The 23,239-nt window shown below is 38.2% G+C and overlaps 1 pseudogene; it reads right to left on the bottom strand.

Annotated features, from left to right (window-relative positions):
- Positions 1–3,320: 3,320 nt before the first annotated feature.
- Positions 3,321–22,509, bottom strand: LOC105855613 (phospholipase A and acyltransferase 1 pseudogene; annotated as a pseudogene).
- Positions 22,510–23,239: the final 730 nt, after the last annotated feature.

A 23,239-nucleotide genomic window follows, 5' to 3' on the forward strand; every position in this document is an offset into this window, starting at 1 on the left:
TCAAGCATCTGCTGTGTGCCGGGAACTTAGGCAGGTTATGCGCATTATCTCATTAAATCCTTACAACTGCCCTTTGAGACAGACGGGACTGTTTATTCCTATCATAGAGTCAAGAAACTGGGAATCAGAGAGATGGGGAGAGAAGGTTTGTCCTGAGGCATACAGCTCTGACCAGCAGAGCCAGAGTCTCATCTTCAACTCACACCAAGGCCAGCGAGCCTAAATGTTGAGCTATTTACCATGTCTGTGGAGGATGGGGCATGAAAAACGGTGTTTTGTTAAATCAACAGATATGTTTACAATCTCCGTGAAAACAGTGAAATGTCCCCAAAGGAGTCACACCGGAAGGGACAGTAACTCCAACAACACATTGGTAAATGTGGCTCTGCCTTAATTGTTAGTTCTTGTTTTCGCTCTTCAATGTCTCCCTTTTCTTTTGCCATCATCTTTTTGTTATTCATCAATCCAAAAACCTCAATCAGCTCTCTTTTGGGATAATTACTCTTACAGCTTTCTAGAAAAAAACTCTGCTTCCCTTTTCGCTTTTTCCTAGTATCTCTTCTCACAAAAGGCAACATCCTTAAATTTGTATCATTCCAGGAATTAGAGAACCAAGGTCACAAACATTTATAGGATTTTAAGGTTATCTACTCCATTCTCCCCCCAAAACCTATGCACGTTACCTTTGCAGAGTCATTATTCAAAATCTAAACTTAAGGCAGCAGTTAGTAATTAATGATGATGACTTCAAGAGAGGTTGAATTTGTGTGAGAGCAGTTGCCAGCTCAAGCCGGAGCACGCTGGGAACCAGTTCTGGAGCCTGCATACAGATCACAAGGTTCATGCAGCAGAAGAGCTAATGACATCCTTCTAGAAAAATGGAGTGACTCAGAATACAGATGTTCTGCCTACCCTGCATTTGTAATTATGAGCTGGCGGTGACAGTTCCCAGGGAGTCTTTGAATCATCTGTTCTTATAGTTTCTCTTGCTGCTGCTCTTTTTAGAACAATCTAGGACATGTCAGCTGAAAAATACATCATTGTTTGCAAAGAAAGAATGACTTTTTGCGTGGGGGTGAGGGACACGGAGAGTTCTCTTCCTCCCTCTCTGCTTGGGAACATGGTAGAGAGAATCAGCTAATAATTCTCAGAGAAATATATGAGCTCTGAAGAACTCAGATGCCTAGAGATCACAAAGTAAGGGCAGTTTAATGTTAGTTCCGGTGTGTATACAATGAGGGCAAGAGCTTAAGGAGGACATGATAGTTTCACTTTAATTACTGAATACTAACACAAAGGAGAGGAACCAGAGAAACCTGAATTTGCAGGCAGCTTCATGAAGTAAAAATAAACTGGGTACCTATTGTGAAATCACCTTTGGTGCAATTTGGCCCAAGGATATGCCACTCCTGGTAATTTTCCCATCTGCCTGTGAGCTTCTCAGTCCAGCAGACTTGGATTCAGATAAGCAGATGGGACTTGAGGTCAGATGAGTTCCTGGGTCACCCTGACATGTGAGGACAGGCTGTATATTTTTTATTTGTTGAGTATTTATCTGTACAAAGCACTCTGAAAGGCACCAAATCCTAGTTTCTCCCCTAATGTTCTCTTTCAATAACCTGGGTTCTGGGACAGGTGGTAGAAGCAGAAGCAACACTTTATTAGCATCATAGAATTTTAGAGCAAAAAGCATTTGGAAGATGCTCCTCAAATATTTCTCTAATGCAGGCTCATGGACTAATGGTAATTAGGAAATTACCAGTTTGGATAAAGCAGAGACAAAGAAGGTGACTTTTGTATAAAGCCAAATGTACTCAATTGAAAAGAATTTTTTTTTTGTCTAGAATGTCTTACTTTTCTTATCTTTTAGAAGGCCATTTCATGGTGATTTTGGGGGAATGAGACCTTTGTCAGCTACCCTTTCATCCTGCCCCCATTTCCTGCCACAGGAGAAGAGGCTGGAAAACCTGAGATCCAGATGAGTGTCAAATCTCATTTTGCATCCAGTAAAGCCCTCAGTCCAGGCCAGCTCTTGTGAAGCTAAGATAAGGGCTTTCCATTGCCAGGCTTGAGGGAAGCCTCCTACTTTGTCCCCTGAAACTGAATTCAGCAGGGTTGGTCCATTCTATGAGGCCAATCTGACCTATACCCAGGCACAGGCAGAGGAGGTGGAACAGAAGGGGAATTATGGATTTATGGAGCTGAGCCTGGCTCAGTCTGCTTACCACACAAAGATAAGGACAGACACAGTGCACTCTAACCCTGTACCTTGCCCATGCAGGAAGCATGCTGGGTGCAGGTCAGCCCTCATCAATCAGAGTAGGTGCTTCTCTTCCTTTGGCATGGCAAGGAATTGGAATGGAAACTCTCCTCCTAGCACTTGGCCTAGAGGTGGAAGTGTTGGAGGGAGCTCTTTCCTCCATGGACCAAAGTGGGGAACACAGGACGCTGGGTAAGTTGCAGTATTTACGAAAAGAGCCTCGAGATGCCCTAATGATTTCACTGCAACCTGCTGGCCTTGGACCATTAAGGGTGGGAGAGAATCATAGAAAGATATTCTTAGTTCTACAATCAGGCTAAGAGGAATTTCGTTTTCATTAAAGAAAAAGATTAAATCGTAGTAGGATATACATAAATTTTACCATCTTATCCATTTTTAAGTCCACAGTTCAGTGGCATTAAATACATTCACATTATTAGTATATCATCACCACTATCCATTTCTAGAACTTTTTCACCTTCCAAAACTGAAACTCTATACCCACTAAAGAATAGCTCCCCATTCCTGCCTCCCTAGTTCCTGACAATGTCTTCCACATGTCTCTACTCTAGGTACCTCATATAAGAGGAATGGGCAGCATCATCCACAAGCATGCCTCAAGAGCCACATTTCCAAACCAGCCTTGGTGTCTCCATCCAGTAGAAACCAACCCATTCATATTTGAAAAAAAATTATTTCTTCTTCATTTTTAAGTAGTGAAGTGAGCTTCTTCTAATGCCTCCAATTAGTGTAATGAAGTGTGTCAGCTTCCCACAGATATTTGTCAAATTTCAGATGGAAAACTGTCTTCCTTAAACTTTCCTTTTCTATATCCCCTTATAAAGATTTAGATATATTCTCATGTAATATTCTTATTCCCAAGTAGTTTTTAATTTAATTTTATTTTTTTTAGATAATATCAGTAATCAATTTATTAAAGAGCCTGCCATCCATCATTGGAATTTGGAACAATAATAATGCATTGAAAATGAGTATTCATCTCAGTTTTTTTTTCCTTCCTCATAAATTCCTTCAGTTCCAATATCTCTTAGGCAAATTGTTAATAGTATTTTGCTCTTTGTCCTTTTGGAAATAAGCCCAGGAATGAGAAGGCACCAACAGCAGCTGACACAAACCCACAGTACTTACAGCTCGGTTGGCCTGCTCTGAAACGCCTTCTCCATGTCCAAGTGAAGTCACAAAATGCTCACAGTTGTTGACAAATAAATCATATGCCACCTCGTGTCCCATAACAAACTCTGACCGTTGCATGACTTTTTCCACGGGGAGAGGGAGGAATGTTTCATTGTGTTTATTGTTTACTCTATACGTGTCTTTTCCCACAACATCCTTCAAGAGCTGCGCCTTCACCAGAGCCTTCACCAGAGCCTTTGTGCTGAATACCGACTTGGCGCTAGTAAACGGCGTGAGAATGCCATCTGCAGGCGCTATATTGGTAACATAACCGTCACCCAAGTACAGCGCCTAGTGCTGATAGCCAGGACAGAACACTTCAATTAAGTCCCCTGGGTGAGGGTTGCCAGGGTAGCTCAAACTGAAGCAGTCATTAAACGCCAACTCACTCCTAAGCCTGGGTGGTCCTCCAGCACCCTCCTGCTAGGGCTGCAGGAGGGCTCCCATCCGCACCCGGGAGAGGCCAGGGCGCAGCAGCGCACCACGCACCATGCACCACGCTCGGGCCGCCCTGCAGGGGACACGCTGGCCCAGCCACGCAGCGCGGAGGCCTCCGGCGGTCCCCCCCCCCCCCAGCGGGTCCAAGACGCTCCTGTGCAGCGGCCCCCAAGTCATTTTTAAAATGAGTTCTTCAGAATTCTTCGTTATACTGAGAGTCAGGGTTTAAAATGCACAGTTATCACTTTATCTGTATGAGCCAGGGGCTGGGAAGTTATGAAGACGTCTAGTATAATTTACAGGGAGGAAAACGTGGAGGAAGAAGAGATTTTAGCTAGATATTAGGTAGGAAGAAAGCAAAGCAACCTTTTATGACTTGCTTTTCTTACTTTAGAACAGTATGTCCAAGATTTAGCTTGAAAGTGAGAAGCCAAATCTTGTCTAGGTTGCCTTATGGTTCCTAAAACGTGATTTGATTCTAGCGTTACAAGATTCCTATTGATATCTCTGTCTTTGATGCACAGATAACGTTATGTAATGTCTAGTCATGTAATGCCTAGCAATACATGGTTTCTATCTTTGTTTTTGATAAACAGAAGCAATGTTTATTTGAAGTGTTACTGTGGGAAGCATAGCCAACAATTTCTAAGAAGTGACAGTGCTCATCTCTCCAGAAGAGAATCACTTGTCAAAGGTCAGGGAGTGGCCTGCAAATGAAAATGTGCTCGCCTAAGAGTGATGCCAAGACGCTATCAGTCACAAAGCAAAACAAATGTTGCAGAAAAAGTTCGTGGAAAATGCATGTTATGGAAAAACTATGCATGGATTTCATAACTTTTTTGCACCAAAATAAACTCATACTAACTTATTGCAACATTTCTGAACAGGCTTTATTAATAGTTTGAGGCACTAAGAAGGGTAGGACATCAGGTTGAAAAGAGCTCCTATTAGAGCAACATGAATTCTGCTAAAATTGAAGCAAGAACATACCAGTTATATTGGCCTAGAGCAAGAACAAGCAAACAAAAAACAAAAACAAGCTGAGTGCGGTGGCTCGTGCCTGTAATCCTAGCTACTCAGGAGGCTGAGACGGGAGTATTGCTTGAAGTCATTCAAGACCAGCCTGAGCAAGAGCAAGACCCGGTCTCTACTAAAAATAGAAAAAATTAGCCAGGGGTGGTGGTGTGTGCCTATAGTCCCAGCTACTCAGTAGGCCGAAGCAGGACTATCACTTAAGCCCAGAAATTTGAGGTTGTGGTGAGCTACAATGATGCCACTGTATACTACCCAGGGTGACAGAGTGAGACTCTGTCTCAAAACAAAACAACCTCCCCCCCTAAAAAAAGCTAAAAACAAAACAAACAAACACAGAAAGCAGGAGATGAAACACAGGTTCACCAGTACAATCCTGAAGACAAAGCACAATCAAAACAATGGCCCAAGAGATGGAATTGTCCAGTCAAAGCAAAAATGGACACGTTAAGAGCAAAAATCATGGCAATGGTTTTTTGGGGGATGTTCAAGGCATTTTGCTTGTTGATTTTCTGGAGGGCCAAAGAAGGATAACATCTACTTATTATGGGAGTGTTTTGAGAAAATTAGCCAAAACTTTAGCAGAGAATTGCCTGGGAAAGCTTCGCCAGGGAGTCCTTCTTCACTGGGACAATGCTCCTGCTCATTCCTGTCTTCAAACACGGGGAATTTTGCAAGAATTTCGATGGAAATTATTAGGGATCCAAATTACAGTCCCGATTTGGCTCCTTTCGACTTATTTTTGTTTCCTAATCTTAAAAAAATCTTTAAAGGACACCCATTTTCTTCAGTTAATAATATAAAAAAAGATCCCACTGACCTGGCTATATTCCCAGGACTAAATGGCTGGTATCATCGCTTACAAAGTGTCTTGATAATGGCCAACAAACATATGAAAAAATGCTCAACATCTCTAATCATCAGGGAAATGCAAATCAAAACCACAATGAGACATCACTTAACTCCAGTGAGAATGGGCTTTATCAAAAAGCCCCCAAACAACAAATGCTGGTGTGGATGCGGAGAGAGAGGAACACTCCTGCACTGCTGGTGGGACTGCAAACTAGTTCAACCTCTGTGGAGAGCAATATGGAGATACCTCAAAGCGATGCGAGTAGATCTACCATTTGATCCAGCAGTCCCACTACTGGTCATTTACCCAAAATATCAAAAGTCACTTTATGAAAAAGACACCTGCACTCGAATGTATACAGCAGCACAATTCACAATTGCAAAGTTGTGGAAACAACCCAAGTGCCCATCAATTCATGAGTGGATTAATAAAATGTGATATATGTATACCATGGAATACTACTCAGCTTTACGAAACAATGGTGATATAGCACCTCTTGTATATTCCTGGATACAGCTGGAACCCATTCTACTAAGTGAAGTATCTCAAGAATGGAAAAACCAGCACCACATGTACTCACCAGCAAATTGGTATTAATGGATCAACACCAAAGTGGACATATAGGAGTAACATTTATCGGGTGTCGGGAGGATGGGAGAGGGGAGGAGGGGATGGGTATATACAACCACAACGAGTAAGATGTGCAACGTTTGGGGGATGGACACGCTTGAAGCTCTTACTCGAGGGGGGAGGGGGCCATGGGCAATATAAGTAACCTTAACACTTGTACCCCCATAATACGCTAAAATAAAAAAATAAAAATAAGTAAAAAAATGAAAAAGAACCACACACACAAAAACCAAAGTGTCTTGAGCCTGATAGAGCTTATGTTGAGAAATAAAGTCTATGTTTTTATTTTTATCTTTTAATTCCATTTTCTGCAAATTTTTTAAAGTCCCCTCATACACATTCTCACCCATTTTTAGAGTGGCTGCCATCATTCCTTCCTTAATTCATTTTTCATTTATCCAATAAATAATTATTAAATGCTTATTCTGTATACGCCAGGCTTTGATCTAGTCACTTGGGATATATCGGTGAACAAAACAGGAAAAAAAAATGCAAAACGCCTTGCCCTTTTGGAGCTCACATTCCAGCACAGGTAAGGAGAAGCAGCCACTGCACGAACAGCAGGCATAACGGATAAGTCATGCTAAAGATCTGAACACATGACCGGTGAAAAGGGACGGTGGGGGACTTCTTGGTGAGGCCAAATGGGCCCAAGGGTTACTGGACAAACCAAGCCTTATTGCCTAATGTGTCTTCAGGATAATGTGAAATATGTTTTAATTTTTGAAGTATGATTTTTTTATTCTTAGACATTTTACTTACTCTAGTGCAAAGCAAGAAGATCATGGTAGCTACGGTTTCCCAGAGTTTGTTCTGCAATAGAACAGATTTGATTCAGATGTACAAGCAAATAACACACATTCTTAACAGAGCCCAGAATTCTCTTTTCTTCACACTAGATGGCAGTTGAGTTAAAGGAAAACATCTAAGTCAGCTGTCCTATTTGCACAGGGATTTGGTGAGTTTTCCCACACAGCTGAGATGAGGATGGAGTCAGAGCAAAATTGCATAAAGAAAAAGTTAAATTTCAATGGAGGCATGATGTGACACTAACTTGTCACATGTGCATTTTGGCAGAGTGCGTTTGGAGCATAAATCTCTTTCTTTCCCTGTGTGTGTTTCCTTATAGGGTAATCCTAGGAAACATCAGAGGACTATTAACTCTAGCTTCCAATACATGATAACTTTTGGTTGCAAAAAATTATTTTGACCTTATCCTTAAATAAAGCTCCTGGGTTTGTTAACGTCCCCCACCCCTGGACGTCATTTAACTGATCCACTCAAGGCCATTTAGGTCTCAGAGGACATTTAATGTGAAAATCAGAAACCCTGAGGAAGTCAGCTCTTCAGTGTTTTTCAAATGTTTTAGCAAGACATTCAAGAGTAATGTCAAGATTCTCAGAATAACAATGACAATGAATATATGGAGCGGGGGGGGGGGGTGAGATAAATCAATTGTGTCCACTGTTACCCTGGGTAGAAGTTATATAATGTTCACTGTACTAGTCTTGTAACTTTTTCATAGTTTTAAGTTTTTTCAAAATAGAAAATAGAAAAAAATTCATCACAAAATATGTGGTTTAACTCGCACACATAGTAGATGTATAGAAGGAATTACTGTGTAGCACAATCGCAAATACAGCACATACACCAAACACAGGACTCTAAGAAGTCCTGGATGAGATCTGTCTTTTTAGAAAATCAAGGGCAAGTGTTGACTAATAGCTGGGCCACAGGCTGGTATTCATTTATTCTATTATCCAACAAATATTTACTGAACAACTACTAAGTGTGAGTCTCTGTATAAGGGTCACAGCAGTGAGCATTGTAGACAAAGTTCCTGTCCTCCTGAAGCTTACATTCATCTAGATGACAAATAAGCATATGGTAGATGGGGTAGTAGTAAGCACTAGAAAGAGAACACAGGTAGGAAGTTAGGAGAGAGAGTGACGAGGTATTCCAGTTACTCTGGAAAGAGTGGTCAATGCAGTCTGGCCTCTGGAGAAGAGACATGGAAGCAGAGCCCTGAGGAAGTGAGGTCTGGACCCTGTGCACATCTGGGAAGAATGTTCCAGGAAGAGCCAGAAATGGGCAAGCAGCCAGTGAGACTTCAATGAAGCGTGGAAGATGAGGATGGACAGATCCCAGGGCCAGATTACCATCTGGCCTTTTGGGCCAGCAAGTCAACAAACATTGAGAAGAAAAGAATCATTAATGCTCAACATCTATTGTCAAATATCTTTGTTTGGAAAGCAATTTGGCGGTTCCTTGAAAGGTTAAACATAGAATGACCATATGAGCCAGCAATGCCACTTCTAGGTATACATACTCAAAAGAATGGGAAGCAGGGTTCCAAAGAGATACTCGTACACCCACGTTCCTGGCGGCATCATTCACAAAAGCCAAAAGGTGGAAGCAAATGAAGTGTCCCTCAGTGGATGACTGAAAAAGCATAAGTGATACATATGTACAGTAGAGTATAGTTGAGCCTTGAGAAGGAATGAAATTCTGATAAATGCTACAACATGGATGAACTTTGAAGGTATTTTGCTAAGTGAAATAAACTAGACACAAAAGGACAAGTAGCTGTATGATTCAACTTATATATGACACCTAAAACAGGCAAATTCATAGGACAGAAGTATAATAAAGGTTACCAGAGGCTGAGGGGAGAGGGTAATGAGGAGTTATTGTTTAATAAGAATAGAGTTTCCATTTGGAATTATGAAAAATTTCTGGAGATAGATGGTGGTGATAGTTACACAACATTGTGAAAGAACTTAATGCTATTACATAGTACACTTACAAATGGTAAAGTCTATATTATGCCTATTTTACCACAATAAAAAAAGCTGTCTTCATTGATCTTATTCATATTATTAGTTATCCTCTCAAGGTAGCTAATTTACAAGGACGTTAAGATATGGAATGCTTTCTAGCAATATTAACCATCAATTTTTATCATGTTTTCTCTATCTTCTCCACCAAAAAAAAAAATTCACACAAATAAATTGCTTTATTTAGACTGATTATAACTAAGGGTCTTTTCTTAAGAAGGAAATGCATTAATAGATTAAAATTACATTAAGAAATATTTATAAAGGTGAAGAATTAGAAATGATCTAAATGTTCAATGATTGGGAAATAGTTCGAGCGTTTTAAGCATTTGTTTAATAGAGTATTATGTGTCTATTAATATGATGATGATGTGAAAATGCTTATGGATAAATGTTAAATAAAAATGGCAATATATAAAATTTTACATGGAGTAGGAACTCATCATAAGTGGAAGGAAAACACAAACTGAAGGAACTACAAATAAAAGGTAATCTGCCAAGATATTGATGGTGTTACTCTCTAGGTGCTACCATTATGGATGATATTTACCTCTGTTGCCCCAGGTAGAGTGCAATGGCATCATCATAGCTCACTGCAACCTCAAACTCCTGACCTCAAGTGATCCTTCTGCCTTGGCCTCCCAGAGTGCTAGGATTGTAGGTGTAAACCACTGACCCTGGCCTTATTTTCATTATATTTTTATGTATTTGCATTTTCCCACAATTTTTGTTATAAATATCTTCAAAAATACAGAAAATTTGAAAGACTAGTACATTGGACATCCGTGTAACCTCTAGTTAGATCCAACAATTCTTAACATTTTTCCATATTTGACTGACCCATCTATGTATCTACCTATCTAATTTAGGAGATGGCAAATTATGGCTACAGGTCAAACCTGGCCCATCACCTGTTTTTGTACAGCTCTGAACTAAGAAGGGTTTTTACATTTTAAACAGCAACATTTAAAATGTAAATGTTGTGTAGGTATCTACAAAATAGCTTTGATTTTGCTTCTTGGTCTCCAAAGCTTAAAACATTTACTATCTGGTCCTTTACAGAGAAAATTTGCCAACCTCTGATCTTCCTGTCTCTCACTGTTTCTCTGTCTCTCTGTCTGTGTGTCACACACATACACAATTTTGCTGAACCATTTGAAAACAAGCCACAGACATTATAGCATTTCTACCTCAAACACTTCATTATGCATCTCCTAAAGATAAAGTAATATTCCTACCAAACTGTAACACTATTATCATACCAAAGAAATATATTTCATAATATCATACATCTATCCATATGCAAATTTATGTGATTGCATTTGCAAATCTTATAAAATGAAGATGCACAACTTTATAAATAATAAAAGAAAAATCTCTTACTTCAAAATCATATTTTTAATAATCCACATGAATTTTTGGCATTGATTTTATTATTCAAGGGATTTAGGAAAGCTGCTGTAACCAGCTGGACAATTAATGTGTTTTCAGGTTAAACAGATCATATTCTGTAGCATCCAGCATTTGTGGTTGTGGTGTTGTTTATTGTAACTGTGGGCAGGACAAGTCAGGATGCTGTGTAATCTTTTCTTCGTATTCAAAAAGTAATCACTACTACTTAATAATTTTTAAAGCTGAGTGATTTGTACTTGGTAGTTTGTTGTACTATTCCTTCTACCATTTGTGTGTATGATGAAAATTTCCATAATAAAAAATGTAGGTATACGTCACTATGGTAATACACTTGATTTATGTTCTACATCTACCAAGACAAAATTGCATTTAAAGTATATCAGAACCCGGAAACTTAGATGTGAAAATTCTATGTGTGTTTGTATGAACTTTTTATTTTAGAGTAGGAAACACAGCAGTTAGGTCAAACAAAACATAGAAAGATAGGCTTAAAAATTTGAATGGATTTTGAGAAAAGGCTACTTTATCCTTTGGGAGTCTTGTTTTTGTAAACATTTCATTTTTTGTGGGATGCAAATCATGTGTTGTAATCACCTGATTTAGCTGTGGTATAACTAAGTCTGGAAGGTTTCAGGGACGCTCTGTTTTTAAAATTCCCCACCACCGATGATGATTATGGTTACATGAGCTACGTATCTTGAAGAAAGAAATCTGTGTCCCAAAGCTCTGGAGTTACTGAAACCATGTATTTTGTAAACTCATGTCTGTTCCATTTGAGCCGTAATGTTATGTCACGTGGGTAAGGAACTGGCAGGTCAGGCCCACTCCCTTCCTGCCACAGTGTAGGATCTGGCTTATAAAGTCAATCAAATTCCTTCTGCTTGCTTTACAAAAAGCTCAAAGATAAATATTCTAGCACGTTTTTATTTTTAAAGTGAAGATAATCATGCTGTGCTATTTTATAAGAAAAAATTTAATAACAAACCATTTGGGAAAGAGTTATAGTGAGCTCTTGAAAACTGTTTTTTGGTTTTTTTTGAGACAGAGTCTCACTCTGTTTCCTGGGCTACAGTGCCGTGGCGTCAGCATAGCTCACAGCAACCTCAAACTCCTGGGCTCAAGTGATCCTCCTGCCTCAGCCTCCCGAGTAGCTGAGACTACAGGCATGTGCCACCATGCCTGGCTAAATATATATATGTATGTGTGTGTGTGTATTTAGTTGTCTAGCTAATTTCTTTCTATTTTTAGTAGAGACGGGGTCTCACTCTTCCTCAAGCTGGTCTTGAACTCCCGAGCTCAAATGATCCACCTGCCTCGGCCTCCCAGAGTGCTAGGATTATAGGTGCGAGCCACCACACCTGGCCTTGAAAACTCTTATGGTACAAAATGTAGCATTATTATATTTTTACAAACATAAAACAGATTTTTAATATGCTCAGGGAGATGTCAAGATAAAAGTTATCAATTATGGAGTATTAAGTTCAGAGCAGCCAGATATACTTGAATTTGCATAATAAATATTCATTCTTTGGGAAAGAAGATGTCACAAAACATTTTCTTCCCACTGAATAGGAAGTGTACATCCATAAACCCTTCATCTTTGTATGTTATCCTTATTATATGATAATGTGATTTTGGCCTAGACTTTGTAGTCCAGCACTTCTTTATTATATCAGTATAGAATTCTATTTGTATATCTGTTTGGCTTCATCTGGGTTTATGAAGCAGCTTTTCACCTGTTAACATCATTTCTATAACATGTACCTTCTTTCTTTCATTCTTTCATCATACATTTAGTGATCACCGATTGCAGTTGGTTTTTATTTGTGGTAGTCAATGTTCTACAAAGTTGCCACAAACACTGAATTAGTGAATACTGAGTCATTTCTCCTAGGGAAAATACAGGGTTAGGTTCCTTCGAGTCTCTGGCCACAACATTTTTGTCAACCAACCTATGCATAATCTTGTTTTATGTATGTTTCTGTTTAATGATACCTTATTTACTATCTACTTGATTAACATTGAACTTACGGCCAGCAGTGCTATAACTTGTGCCTGAACAAAGCTCATTTAACACGTATTTTTTCTCTAAATAACATCACAGCCTTTTCCCACTTAGAAACAGTGGACAACATTTCAGCACCATACTTGGGGCCATTTTAAATAGTGAAACCACCAAAAAAAAAGCACAAAAGTGTGAAAAACATGGCAATAAATAGATTGCAAAACAGACAATTGTATATGATATGAGAGCTGAAATGAGAAAGCAGTGCAAAGCCTTGTTTTAACCTCAGCTGGGAACATGCACATCGGGCAGCTCAAGGTTTTCACTGCTTTGTGCATGCACATGTCCACAAAAGTGCCCTATATATTGATTTGGGGTGACAAATTGTAGTGAATTATCAAATAGGTAATCTGTGAATAATGTAATATGGATTGACTATATTAACAGTTACTCTGCTAAATTCTGGGAACTCAAAGATGAACAAGACTTAATTCTTATGCTCAAGTACCTCAAAATCCATCTCAGGGGAGGGATGTGACTATAACTAAATATAATACAGTGTGATAACCACTGTAATTGAGCTAGAAAAAAGATGTTATAAGAGTTTTCAGGAAAAAAGCACTTAACTCTCTCAGCACCCATTTTTTTTTTTTTTTGAGACAGAGTCTTGCTCTGTTGCCCAGGCTAGAATGCTATGGCATCAGCCTCGCTCACAGCAAACTCCAACTCCTAGGCTCAAGCAATCCTCTTGTCTCAGCCTCCCCAGTAGCTGGGACTACAGGTGCGCACTACCACACCTGGCTAATTTTTTCTATTTTTAGTTTCCTGGATAATTTTTTTTCTATTTTTAGTAGAGACGGTGTCTCACTCTTGTTCAGCCTGGTCTCAAACTCCTGAGCTCAAGCGATTCTCCTGCCTCAGCCTCCCAGAGCTAGGTTTACAGGCGTGAGTCACTGTGCCTAGCCATCTAGGGCCTATTGTAGGATGGTGAGAAGGCCAATCAACTTTGAAGTCAGGCCTGGGTACCCATTGGCCCTGCCCCATAACAGCTGTGTGGCTACATCTAAGCCTTTTGTTTAAATTTTCAATTCTCAAGTCTACTCACTGGACACGTGCGGATGGTAACACCTACCTTTCAGAATGACTGTGATGAAAGCATCTAATACTGTGTTTGGAAGATAGCAGGTACCCAGTTACGTACTTAAGGTAGGAGCAGTAAGGGGTAGCTGTACAGAGGAGGTGACATTTCAGCTTTGCCTTGAAGCATGAGAAAGATGCCCACTGCTGCTGGGAGGCAGAGCCTCAGGCTTGTAAGTCCGTTGTAGTTTTGCACTTTGTATGCCCCCATCTAGTCAAGGGAGGTGCTAGGAACATAATAGTCACTCAGTTAATAAATGTTGACAGTTTGCTTGGTCGAATGAGTAAAAGGTGAAGGATCCCTTTTGGATCTCTTTGGTAACCACTTCTTTTCCATGCTACCCATTTTCATAAGAACACATATTCTTGGCACATTATATATCAATCTTTGGACATTTAGTCTGCAGTAATTGAACAAAAGTATGTACTTTAGCTAGGAGTTGTATACTCCTAAATTCATTTTTTTTTTTTTTTTTGAGACAGAGTCTCACTTTGTTGCCCAGGCTAGAGTGAGTGCCGTGGCGTCAGCCTGGCTCACAGCAACCTCAATCTCTGGGGCTCAGCGATCCTACTGCCTCAGCTTCCCGAGTAGCTGGGACTACAGGCATGCGCCACCATGCCCGGCTAATTTTTTGTATATATATTTTTAGTTGGTCAATTAATTTATTTCTATTTTTGGTAGAGACGGGGTCTCGCTCAGGCTGGTTTCGAACTCCTGACCTTGAGCAATCCGCCCACCTCGGCCTCCCAAAGTGCTAGGATTACAGGCGTGAGCCACCATGCCCGGCCTCCTAAATTCATTTTGAGTAAGAATATAGCTGAAGAATGAAAGATGTGATAAAAAAGAAAAGAAAAGAAAAGAAAAAAGGAAATAAAAGGATAAAATGTACGTGTCTGAGAGAGAGAGAAGGAGAGAGAGAAAATGCTTAAGGGAGAGAGATGATGTGTAACAATATGGATAAATCTTAGCAATGTAATATTAAATGAAATAGTAACTTCCCCAAATTATGTGCAAACATAGTCTGGAGAAATGAGGCACCATAGCCAAGGGATCAAAGCTGATATCACCAACAAGGGGCCACTGAGTGTGATTTAGTAAGAAGGACATAGCATCACTTTTGTGGTATTTCTGCTCAAAATGCATAATCCGAATCTAATCAAAAGGAAACATCAGGAGAACCGGAACTGAGAGACATTAGTAAAATACCCACACTGACATGTTAAAAAAACCAGACATTCATAATGTTAATGTCATGAGGAGCAAAGAAAGGCTGAGGAAATGTTTCAGATTAAAGAAGGCTAAATAAGAATAAAGAGACACAACAACCAAACATAATATGTGATTCTGGACCAGACAATGTTCTTCAAAAAAACTGCTCTAAACAATACTATTGAGACAATTGACGAAACTTAAAAATGGACTATAGATAAGATACAAGCATGGGATCAATGTTAAATTTCCTCATTTGTGGTTATATAAGAGAATTTCCTTGTTTTTAGGAAAAACACAGGGATATATTAAGAAGTAAAGAAACAAGATATATGTTTTCAAATGATTTGAAGAATAACATATATCATATATTAATATAGTAATAATATTATATTATATGTTAAAATAGATAAAACATCAATTGTGCATTATATTTTAACATATTCTATTCTGAGAAAGCTATTAGACATTGTATTATGCTTACAACTTTTCTGTGAGTTTGAATTTATTTCAAAATAAAAACTAAAAAATAATCTACAAAATAAGACTAAAACAAAAAGAGTACATACAGCACTATACCTTTCATAAACTTAAGCTAGAGTAGTTTTGACAGAATAGTTGGAGTGGTTAGAATTACACTGTACAAAATTAAAGGAGGCAGAATGCCGGGGCTTCTGAGTGATGGTTGCTTGGGGGGACATTGGGGGTGTGGGGTAGGCTACCAAATGGACTGCTGTGGGATATGGCCGAGAGCCTTGTTTCTGTCTCAATGGTTGTTAGATTTATGGAAGCTTTTCACATTATTAAAAACAAACAATTAGAAAAAACATGAACTGAATAAGAGGGCCATGCATAGGATCTGGTGAGAGTGCCATGAATCACACAATATGACTAATCTACTTGTTTTCATCTAGGGTAATCTAAAAACAATTAGAAAGAGAGGGAGTGAAAGAAAGAGAGGGCAGAGGGAAAGAGAGAAATTGAGAAATCAGGGAATAGCAAGAAAGTGAGGTACTTTAGGTCTTTTGGAGGAAAAGAAACACTAAAATAACTTCTGCGACAATAAGCTGAAGAAACAAGTGGCGAAAGACCAAGCACATTTTCAAAAGAAGATAAGAATGGGCTGCAAGAAGCTGAGAGAATGAGCAATGGGAAAGCTGAGGCAGAAAATAACCTAAATGGTATTTCTGAGCCACAAGAGGAACACTCTGTCTCCACAGAAGAGTGTCAGCCAAAGGGCTGGATTCCAGGAAAGGGTGATGTGGTTAAACAACACACCAAGGTTTGGTCTAATGGAAGGCTGACACTTAGCCAGCTCGGGTTTTCCAAAAACTTGGAGTATTGTGGTCACTTCTGGCTTCTTCAGTACTCTAGGCTATTAATCAGGAGGAACCGCTGGATTAACCCATGGCCATAATCACCTATGATGAGGGCTTAAGTACAGATGCTTGTTGTGTGTAATTGAGGGGACTCCTCTGGGAGCTGCCATCTTGTTTCAGCCTTTCTGTTGCCCAGTGTGGGAATAATAATGCTGGGAGCACGCAAGGGAAACTGGCCTCATGCAAAGTGCGGATGCACTTATCCAGGAAATTTGTCACTCCTAGCAATTGTCCTGCAGCCTCTGGGTTCACAATGATGACTGACCAGTGAGAATATTAGAGTAGGAGACTTACAGGGCTGACACAGGATGGGGGTATGCAGATTGGGTGCAAGTGTTAAAGTAAACAGTCATCAAGCAGACGCCAACTAGATGGGCGGCTAGCCACAGGTAAGAACTGGCTTGTGAGCTCCAACTGGCTTGTGAGCTATCTTTGCCACCTTACATGAACTTTTGCTAATTACAATATCATTTACATTGTGGTTTTAAAATTTCTCCAGCCTTGAAATCATTATGACAGTTCCAAGACAACCATATAAAGTAAGAAAATGGGAGGGAACATAATTCTGAGAATTACCACACAAATTCTTAGTAAAAGCCAACCCCCATGGTCTTGAATATTCTTCCGCTCAACTAGTAAAACTACAAAAAGATCTAAAAGTACATCCTCCCAGGGCATCTGCACTTTTTAAGCCTGCCCATCTTCTCTTCTGAGAGTGTACTTTTGCTTTCAATAAAAAGCTGTTGCTTGCTTGGCTTATGTGGGGCATCCTGAAATTCTTTTCCTGATGATCACCAAGAACTTGGAAAAACCTCCACTTGGAGGCCAGTAACAAGAATGAATGGCCTTGTCAGCAATAAAATTACCAGAATGCATTAGAAATAGTCAACCATCTGGAGCCCAGCAGAGGTTCATTCAGTCCTTGCTCTGTTTTGCTCTATGGTCTTTGAGACAGCACCATCACAAACAAAACCAACCTAAGCAAGTGCCTCTGCTGGAGGGGAAAGGGGAGGGTTCCCATTCACCTGGTGATTCACCCAGCACTGGTGGAGAGGGAGAACAAGGCTGCTGTGATCTGGCTCCTGCCTGCGTGGCTAGCCTTTTCTCTCACCTTAGATGTGCTCCTGTCCTGCTGAGCTAATCCCAGCTCCATGAACAAACCTTGCTTTCGTCTCATTACCTCCTCTGCCTGGAGTGTCCTTATTTTCCCATCTTCTTCCACCTGTGAATGAATACCTTTAACAAAAAATTTAAATAAACACTCTGCTCTAGTGGTACTTATCCTATAAGAGCTTCCCTGATATCCTATGCCCTGCCCCATCCCACGTACACACAGGATTTCTCACCCCTTGGGAATCCCTTTTATGTTCTTTGAATGTCTTTCAGAGCAGGAGGGCACTTTACTGCACTGATTCATTTACATGCCTTTCTTTCTCTGCTTTCCTCCCTTGAGACAGAGAATTAAAATCAGTGCTCAGTAAATGTTAAAGTGAATAATAAGCCCTTAACCACAGTTCAAGTAACTGAGTTACATATCTTCCTTCATTTAAGCCTTCACACAGCCCTTTAAGGTGGTTACCGTTATTATTGTCTGTCCTTACAGATGAGGACACCAAAGTACAAAGAAGTTAAGCCATTTGTCCCAGATGATATTATTAAGTTGTAGAAGTTGGATTTAAACCTAGACATTCTGACTCCAGTGTCCTCCCCTTTAACCACTGCATGCTGTTGCCTCTTGAACAATCAAGAGATATATAAGGTAGTCAAGGTATTGAGCATTTCAGCCCTGTAAGTATTTCAGGGTTCCATGTAATCACAGTGTAATGTATAATCATGATGGAGATATATGAAATCTAAGATGTGGACTTTGCCTCAAGGAGTTTATCAACCACTTGAGAAACTTCAACTACTATTTGGAACATTTTGTGAACAAGGCAATGTATTATGAACTCCCCTCTTTCTATATATATTGGCACCTCTATGTACAAGGCATCTTGCTATATATTGTGAGGGACAAAAAAAAATGAATATAGTAATTATACCATCCCAGTTTTCCAGATGGACTGGATTTTTTGAAAAATAAAAGCTCATTGAGATATAATTCATACACCATAAAATTCACCCTTTTAAGTTCATTGTGCAATTCAGTGATTTTAAGTATATTTACAGGATTGTGTAACTATCACCACTATTTAATTTTAGAACATTTTCATCACCCCAAAAGGAAATGCTACACCCATTAGCTGTCATTTTTCTGTCCCCCATCCCTCAATAACTCTGAGCTACTGACAACCACTAATGTACTTTCTGTATCTGTAGATTTGCCTATTCTGGTCATTTCATATAAATTAAGTCATATAATATATAACCTTTAATGTCTGGCTTCTTTCTCTTAACATAATGTTTTCAAGGGTTATGCCTGTTACAGTATATGTCAGTACTTCATTCTTTTCTATGGCTGAATAATATTCTATTATACTATAACCACATTTTGATCCATTCGTCAGTTGAAGGGCATTTGAGTTGTCTTCACTTTTTTGATATTATGAATAATCCTTCTATGAACATTCATGCACCAGTTTCTGTGTGGAAATATGTTTTGATTTCTATTAAGAAATAAAATTCTCTTAAGAAGTCAAATTACACCCAAGAGTGGAATTGCTGGAGAAAATGGCAACTGTGTGCTTAACTTTTTGAGGAACTGCCAAACTGTTCTGCGCCATGTTACCTTGCTACCAGCAATGCATAATGGTTCCAATTTTCCACATCCTTCCCAGCATTTGTTATTATATATCTTTTTGATTATAGCCATCCTAGTGGGTGTGAAGTGGTATCACACTGTGGTTTCAATTTGCATTTCCCCATGCTTAATGATGCTAACTAACATCTTTTCAATTGCTTGTTGGTCATTTGTATATTTTCTTGGGGAAAATAAATGCCTATTCAGATTCTTTGCCCATCTTTTAATTGGGTAGTTTGTCTCTTTATTGTTGAGTGGTAGGAATTCTTCATTTATTGTGGAATTTAAACCATTATTTGATGTATGATTTGCAACTATTTCCTCTCATTCTGTAGGTTACTTTTTCATTTTCTTGGTAATGTCCTTGATGCACAAAAGTTTTTAATTTTGTTGCTTATGCATTTGATGTCATTGCCAAATTTGAGGTCATAAAGAGTTACCCTTATGTTTTCTTGTAAGAGTTTTATGGTATTCACTCTTATTCTTAGGTTGTTGATCCACATTTAGTTCATTTTTGTATATGTTGAATGGTAAGAGTCCAGCTTTATTCTTTTGCACAGTGTCCCAGGACCATTTGATGAAGAGACTATTTTTTTTCTCGAATGAATTGTCTTGACACCTTGTTGAAAATCAATTGGCCATAGATATAGGGGTTTATTTCTGGGCTCTCAATTTTATTTAATTGATATATATGTTTAACTTTGTGCCAGAACCATATTATTTTGGTTCCTGTAGCTTTGCAGTAAGTTTTGAAATTGGGAAGTGTGAATTCCCCAACTTTGTTATTTTTCAAGATTATTTTGAGTATTCCGCGTTCTTTGCATTTCCATATGAGTCTTAAGATCAATTTGTCAATTTCTGCAAAGAAAAGCAGCAGGGATTATGAAAGGGATTATATTGAATTTGTAGATTAGTTTGAGGAGTACTGCCATTTTAACAATATTAAATTATCCAATCCATGAACTTTATGTGTTTCAATTAGGCATTCTTTAAGTTCTTTTTAAAAAATAATGTATAATTCTTGCATTTCTTTCATTAAATTTATTTCTAAGTATTATATTAATATTCTTTTTGATATTATAAATTGAATTTCTAAAATTTAGGTTTTTTTTAAAGAGATGGAGTCTTACTCTGTCACCCAAGCTGGAGTGTAGTGTCATGATCACAGCTCACTGCAGCCTTGAACTCCTGGCTCAAGCAATCCTCCAGCCTCAGCCTCCTGAGTAGCTTGGATTACAAGCTTCAGGCACTGCACCTGGCTTTTATTTTTGTAGTTAATAGAAATAAAAGTGATTTTTGCATATTGATCTTCTATCCTTCAGCTTTTCTGAACTCATTTATTCTGTTCTAAATAATTTTTTTTGTGAATTCCTTCAGATTTTCTATATATAAGATCATGTCACCTATGAATAGAAATAGTTCTACTTCTTTTCCAATCTGGATACTTTTATTTCTTTTCCTTGACTAATTACTCTGGCTAGGACATCCAGTACAATGTTGGCTAGAAGAATGAAGGTCCTTGTCATGTTTCTGATCTTAGGGGAAAGTATTAATATTCAAACTTTCATCCTTAGGTGTGATGTTAGCTGTGGGATTTTAGTAGGTGAACTTCATCAAATTGATAACGTTCTTTTCTTTTCTTAGTTTTCTGAGTGTTTTTTATCATGGAAAGTTGTTGGATTTTTGCCAGTCTGTTGAGATGATCATGTGGTTTTTATTCTTCATTCTATTAATGTGGTGTATTACATTGGTTGATTTTCATATGATGAACAAATTTTGAATTCATAAGATAAATCACACTTGGTCATGGTGTATAATCCTTTTTATATACAGTTGGATTCAGTTTGTTAGTATCTGTACTGAAGATTTGTGTGTCTACATTCCTACAGTATATTGGGCTGTAGTTTCTTCTCATCTTGTCTTGATCTGGTTTTGGTATGGAGTAATGCTGGCCTCATAGACCGATTTGGGAAGTGGTCCTTACCTTCTTATTTTTTTAGATGAGTTTGTGAAGCATTGTCAATTCCTCTTTAAATGTTTCATAGAATTCAACAGTGAGCCTTCTTTGTGGGAAGCGTTTTCATTACTAATTCAACTTCTTTGCTTGTTGTAGTTGTATTCAGATATTCAGATTTTTCTATTGCTCTATTGAGTCAGCTTCAGTAGTTTGTGTCTTTCTAGGAGTTTGTCCATTTTATCTAGATTATTTGTTGGCATACAGTTGTTCGTAGTATATCCATATAATCCTCTATATTTTTGTAAGCCTAGTAGTGATGTCCCCTCTTTCATTCCTGGTTTTAGTAATTTGTCTTCTCCTTTTTTTTTTGGTTTGTCAATTTTGTATTTTCTCTGTTGTTTTTCTCTTCTCTATTTCATTCATTTCTACTCTAATCTTTATTATTTCCTTTCTTGTGCTTTGGCTTTAGTTTTCTCTTTTCTAGTTTCTGAAGATGGAAGGTTAGATTATTGATTTGAAATCTTTCTCCTTTTTAAAGATAGCTATTTATAGCTATACATTTCCCTCTAAGCACTCCTTTAGCTGCATCCATAAGTTTGGCACATTGTGTCTTCATTATCATTCATTTCGAACTATTTTCTAATTTTCCTTGTTATATTTCCTTTTTGACTCACTGGTTTTTAAGAGTGTGCTATTTAATTTTTACATATTTGTGAAATTTTCAAGTTTATTTCTATTAGTCTCTATACCCCATCCCCTTCCTGTGAACCCCCTTCTAAAATTTTATTTTTATTATTGATTTCTAGTTTCATTACATTGTGGTTGAAGAACATGCTTTGTATGATTTCAATCATTTTAAATTTACCAAGGCTTCTTTTTTTGGCCTAAACTATGGTTTATCCTGCAGAATGTTCCATGTGTACTTGAGAAAAACGTGTATTGTGCTGTTGTTGGGTGGAGTGTTCTATCAATGTCTGTTAGGTCAAGTTGGTTTATAATGTTTGTCTCAGTCAGTTTTGGCTGCTATAACAAAGTACCATAGACTAGGTGCCTTAAAAACAAAAGAAGTTTATTTCTCACAGTTCTAGAAGCTGGGAGTCTGAGATTAGGCTGTCAGCCTGGTTGGGTTTCGTGAGGGCCCTTTTTCAGGTTGGTGACTACTGACTTCTTGCTGTACTCTCACATGGCAGAAAGAGGGTGAGAGGGCTCTCTGGGGTCTCTTTTATAAGGGCACTAATCCCATATAGAAGGACTCCACCATCATGATATAGTTACCTCCTGAAGGCCTCACCTCCAAATGCTATGACATTGGGGTTTAGAATTTCAACATATGAATTTTGGCAGACACGAATATTCAGTCCATTTGCAGTGTTTTTCAAGTCTTCGATTTTCTTTTTGATCTTTTGCGTAATTGCTTTATCCATCATTGAAAGTGGGTTATTGAAATCTCCAACTATTATTGCTGAATAGTGTGTTTTTTCCTTTAATTCTGTGTTTGCTTCATGTATTTTGGGACTCTGGTATTAGATGCATACATATTTAAAATTATTTTGTCTTTCTTCTATCATTATAAAATCTTCTTTGTCTTAACTCTATTTTGTCTGGTATTAATATAGGTCTACAGCTCTTTTTTGGGTTATTGTTTGCATGGTATATCTTTTTCCATCTTTTTACTTTTAACCTTTTTTTGTCTTTAATGTAAAATATGTCTATTGATAACCTGTTTGTATCTTTAATTTAAATCTGTCTCTTGCAGACACCATAGAGTTGGATAATTTGTTAAAAAATCCATTCTGTCAATATCTGTCTTTTGATTAGAATGTTTAGTTCATTTACATTTAACATAATTACTGAAAAGGCAGGATTTATGCTTATCATTTTGTTTTCTGTATGTCTAATATCCTTTTTGTTCCTCTCTTTCTCCATTACTGCCTTCTTTTGTGTTAAATAGACATTTTATAGTATACCATTTTAATTCTCTTGCTTTTCTTTTACTATATTTTTGAATTATTTTCTTAGAAATTACACTGGAATTGCAATTAATATCATAACATAAAGCAATGTGGTTTAGATTAATAACCAACTTAATTTCCATAGTATATGAAACTTTGTCAATGGACTGCATTTAATGTAATATTCTTTTCAAGAAAGGCA

Source organism: Microcebus murinus, chromosome 12, assembly GCF_040939455.1.
Source record: "Microcebus murinus isolate Inina chromosome 12, M.murinus_Inina_mat1.0, whole genome shotgun sequence".
NCBI lineage: Eukaryota > Metazoa > Chordata > Mammalia > Primates > Cheirogaleidae > Microcebus > Microcebus murinus.